The sequence below is a fragment of the Lycium ferocissimum genome, chromosome 9 (genome assembly GCF_029784015.1).
Source record: "Lycium ferocissimum isolate CSIRO_LF1 chromosome 9, AGI_CSIRO_Lferr_CH_V1, whole genome shotgun sequence".
Taxonomy (NCBI): Eukaryota; Viridiplantae; Streptophyta; class Magnoliopsida; order Solanales; family Solanaceae; genus Lycium; species Lycium ferocissimum.
Window position 1 is genome coordinate 24,164,506 of NC_081350.1, and position 5,776 is coordinate 24,170,281.

The window sequence follows — 5,776 nt, forward strand, 5'->3', positions numbered from 1 at the left end:
TCTGGTAAGTATTGGTTGTCAAGTTCATAGCCAACGTTTGTTTACAGAGGTTCGGAGTAAAATCAAACCGTAGGTTCGACCTACAGTGATCGCGATTGACGATGATGAACAAACGCATGCCAACGAACCTAAGGATCCAACACTGTGTCACTCTATTAAGGCGTCTGAAAAACCATACAGAGGGCACCTTGCTCCATATGCTGACCTTCACTCTACAGCACCAGTTCTTCCAGTGGAAAAAACGACTTCAAACAGGTTTACTTCTCCGAATATGGCGGACTCTTCGGGATCATCCCCTCGACCAGAACCTTCTTCTGTCAACCTGGAATCATCCTTGACTTTTTTGGCCGACTTATTCCTTCAGGTATACATTTTCCATTTCGAATGCATTCTTCATGAACTTCCACCATTTTTAACCTTTTAACCTATCTCAGGGCCATGCTACTGCTATCTCTGCTCGTTCTATTACTTTCTCTCAACAGGAAGTAAATCTTCGAGAGGAAAATGAACACGTCAAGGCTGAAATAGAGAAACTACAGTCCGAGATTCGAGACTTCTATTCTCTTCAAGCCTCTTTAAGAATGCGCCTGAGCGATGCAACTGGCTCACTGAGGGACCGGGAGAATTCCCTTCAAGCCTTAACCTCATCCTATGTGAGTCTCCAAAGCAAAGCTGCTAAGTTAGAGGAAGATCTAACCAACATTCGGGAGCAGCTTATCAGTGTTGAAGTTTCCCATGATCGTTTCAAGGTTCGATGCAAAAAATTACGTCTTCGGCGTGATTTAGCCATTCTCGAGATGCGAAGGGAGACTTTTGAGGAAGCTAGTATCCCGGGGTTCGATCTCCCTTCATCACTCCTTGAGGCGGTGAATGATTTAGAGGCTGCTGAAATGGCCGAGGATATTGTGGGTTTCGAAGCTGACAAGCCAAAAGAAGAAGACCTCAAGACATCTCCGGCAGTTGACAATGCCCCATAGGCTTAGCCTTTTCCCTTTATTGTTTTAAATTTTCTTAAAAGTTATTTTGATTCCGATCATGCTCTGTCTGGTTAATTTTACCGGATATTTATCTTGAGTTTGCAAATACATTTGGGTCGATTTTTTACGACCTGCCATATGCTTTGTTATCAAACTTCTTTACGATTATATATATATATATATATATATATATTAGTTATGCATAGCAAATCATAATCGGATTAAAATAAAACAACAAAACGAATAAGTCAAGATAACCACTTCGTTAACTTCTCTTGGAAGTTACTTTTTCAAAAGCAATAACTTCCGAAATAAGCGGGAAATCAAAACGTTTCCACTTCTCCATGTTCTGACAGATGTCTTGTCACACTGTGACGTCGAACATGTGTCAATTTGTGACTGACAAGTTGAGGCGGTGCGAGTTCCCGAAGCGTCATCGCAATGATGACTACTTTAACTATAAAAACTTCTCCACCACATCAATCTCATCATTTTGCTTTCAAACTCCAATTTTCAACTCTCCAGAAATTTCTGATTTACTCTCATTGTAACCCTCTTTCCGTTCACCACCTTTTGCCGGCATTTCTCCCTTGAATTTTCATCCGATATCTTTTGGGAATCTGGCACCTTCGATGTGTCCAATTGCTAATACCAACTCAGTTGCATCTATATTGAAATTATATTCGGACAACCTGGATTGTCTACATTATTAGAAAACGAATTCCCAGCGTCATTTTTGTCTTGTAAACCTCTGCTTGAAGGCCTGCGATCATAACACCTGTCGCCACCACCTCTCTCAGATGAGAAAGGTCGGTTATTCTGCCTTCGATCTGATTAGAAGTTTGACCGCTCCGGAGCTCCATAAGGCTGATACCAATCTTTTAGTGTCTTTATGTCCGAATCCGCTATTCTTTTCGTCTTGTCGTGTCCTTTGATTCTTCATATAGACCCAATCGGGAATTCAGATTGATCATCTTCCACCCGGATGTCACACCCCTACCAGGAGTATGACGGGCTCCGACCCGTAGGTCGGGAACCACCTGACTTATCCGTTACTTTGAACATTATAAACCATAACTCAAAGAACACCTGCACACAGAAAAGGCCCAACATAGGAATATCCGATCATTCAGCACATGTGTTTTTATACGGACCGACAAGGTCGCCACATCATAACGTATATCATAAAGCCGGCAAGGCTAACAGTAAAGTATCAAGAGCTCAAAATAAGGCCGATAAGGCCACCAATATATTATACCATAATATGACCTGGTGGAACTATAAAACATCTAACTGCACACACATGTCTACGAGCCTCTACATAGATTTCAAATGATTATAAGGACAATACCAAATAGAATGCAGCTCCGAAGTAAGTGGAGTGCTCCTGAGAATCCGCTGATAGAACACCTACGGGTCTGATCCGTCTCGCTACCTACCTGCGGGCATGAGCGCAACGTCCACAAGAAAGGACGTCAGTACGAATAATGTACTGAGTATTTAAGGCATGAATAACAACATAATATAGATATGAAAAGGAACATGGAATAAGAGAGATAACCTGTACATCTGGATGCCTCATAAGGCGGTGTCATGCATGCTTAGCCTTTGAAAAAAACATTTTTATACATATATATAGTACCATGCCCGGCCATTAAGGCTCGGTGTCATATATATAGTATCATGCCCGGCCATTAAGGCTCGGTGTTATCATCGTTAGCGGGCGTCAGGGCAATATCATAACATGTCCCTTTGCGGTCGGTGTGCACATCTATGTGCCATGCCCGGCCGACTATAGCGCGCCGCGGTGTGAGAAAATACATACATATATATAAAACATGCATGAGAGCCCAATCAAAAGCCACAACTATATCGGAGTGACGTAAGGTTTGTAGCCTCTGATTATATTATGGATCAATCAACATCATTCATCCCACCTTGAAGGAACAATTATTATAAGGTGAGATCAACAACAATGAATAAAATCGAGAAAGTCATGAAATAAGCTCAATAATCTCATAATAGCATTAAAATCATAAGCTTTGGAATTTCTAGAATTAAGATCATCATCATCATCATTTTCATCATAGAAAACGTCTCATCTTAAGTATCATAAGAAGCTTTCAAGAATCATGAACTTCTAACTTTTGGAAGTAAGAAGGTTATGGAAACATATATGGGATCATAACATAGGAATCATGCCTTTTAAACAAAATCATAAAATGAGATCAACATCAACAAATATAATCAAAAATCTTGAAACCAGCTCAGTAATCTCATCATGACATTAAAATCATAACTTTGGAATCTCCGAAAATGGGATCATCATAACCTCATCATGGTCCTTATAGAAAACATTCGTCTTTAGCATCATAAGGATTTTGAAAATCATGAACTGCTAGTATTTCCGAAAATAGGGTATTATGGAAGTCGTGCATGCGTTCATAGGAAAAGAATCATGCCTTTAAAAGAAAGAGGAATAGACTTAACATACCTGGAAGATAATTTCTCGACTTCCAACTTACTTTCTGTCTTGCAATTCACTTAAGATCATTTGTAGCCTCATAATCTACATATACGACCATTCATACTATTGTTAGGCTCATCGTGATACGCTCGTCTTAAACCCTTAATTTAAATCCATTTAGAATTCGCCGAAATTCAAAGATCTCCCCTGTTTATATGCCTAGCCCGAAATCACAATCCAATAACCAACAACAATAACAACAATACCAACATCAACAACAATAATATCAACACCAAGATGCTCCATCAACATCCCACACGATGTTTATTCAATTTCTCCATCAATAGTTCATTATACGATCATTTCACAACTCTATCTCCGTAAATGAACTGAAATTAATATTAATAAGAAGAGATTCATACCTTATTCTTGCTAGAGCAGCAATATCTTCAATATTCACTTTGAATCCAGTTAATTCCAACGCAAGACAAAACTATAATCGCGACTACACGTTACCTGGACCTCGATTAATATTCCGTCATTCGAAATTACTCAAAATCCTCACTTTTATGAGGTAAATATGCTCTCTTTTGCTTGCTGATTTTTTTGGAATATTTGGGAGGTTTTTATGACCAAAAAATGGGGTTTTGCCCCTTATATAGGGTGCCAAAGTCGGCATCACTGTAGCAGTACTGTAGCACTGTAGCAGCACTGTAGCAGCGCGCCCTGCTCTGCCCGCCTAACTTGTAACGTCCATAATTCTCTATTCCGACGTCGTATCGATGAGCGGTTTGTTGCGTTGGAAACTAGACTCGACGAACTTCATTTTAGGCTTTTAAAACACCTTAAAACTCCTTATATACCTGGAGATATACTCCTCCAAATTTGACCCAAAATTTTGTCCTTTATTCTGCCAACTTTTTCCAAATTTTCGACAAACTTATTTTCTTTGATTTGCTTGGTCCCGGAATCTTCCAAAACTCCCCCTACATAATATTTATCATTTATTATACTTGATAATGGGCATGTTCTCATGTTTCAAGGTTGTCCTTCCCGGTTACGACTTACGAGATCGCAATTCATCCTTTACTCCATTGTTACGTGCTTCCCATAGCTTGTACCTTTCAAAACTTCATGGGACGTATCCGATAATCCATTATAATGATGAAGTACGTGGCATGCTCATGCTCTGAAAGTGCGGGGTGTAACACCGGATCTTTGACTCGTATCGGTTATGCACGTCCGCCCATGTCACTGCTGGAAATTCTAGCAACTTTTTCTTCAATTTCAGGGACGCACCAGAACTTCTTGGATTTAAACCTTTAGTGAAGGCTTCAACTGGACATTAGTCTGGTACTGCGGGAAGAAGTACAATAACTCGTCATCTTTCTGGGCTATTCTGAATGTATCGGCCTTCCTCGCTTGAACCTTCTTTGCTGCGGTATGAGCCTTGATGAACGCATCTGCAAGCATTTCAAAAAAAGTAATAGAATGTTCAGGTAATTGAGTATAGCAAGTCAATGCTCCTTTAGCCATCGTTTCAGCAAAATGTTTTAGCATAACAGATTCAATTTCATTTGGCTACATATCATTGCCTTTGATTGCGCATGTGTACGTTGTCACATGCTCCTGCGGATCCTATCATATTTTGGAAGATCCAGCATCTTGAACCTCTTAGGGATTAAATTCGGTTGGGGGAAATGGCAACTGTATGTACTTCTTGGAATCTGGTCCCTTTAGGATCGGGGTGCTCCTGGAATTTGATCTACCCGTGAATTAAAAATATCTACCTTCTTTTCATTCTGTTCCATACGGCTATTAAGATCCTAGAGCAATTTCAAAACCTCCAAAGACTCATTTGTTTTCGGACCTCTGCCATTCCCATCACCTCTACCTTCAGTGTGTACCACGTCGTTTTCATTTGCTCCATTCGCTCCGTTGCCCTTTTCCTATAACTGTGTAATCGCCTGTTGTTGCTTTTCTAGCATATCAAATATCCTATCCAAATCTGACCTAGCTACTCATACCCCATTCTCTGCTTCATCCTCGTCTTTATTCTTTTTGGACCCTTGTGGCGAAGCAATCAGTCCATTCCTGGTTTCACCAATCATTGGATCGAAGACTGGGGCTTCGTTGTTGACTATGTTGTTATTGGTGTTAGCGTCATTATGTTCTTGACTTTCAGACATTTTTGATAAACGTTTACCTGTTCACAAAGACCTCAAAAGAAATAAGTGAGTTTTGAACAAATCACCACTATTATCCTTAGCCCCACGGTGGGCGCCAAACTGTTTACCCTAAAAAAAGTACAGTTGAATTTGTTTGTGGTTTA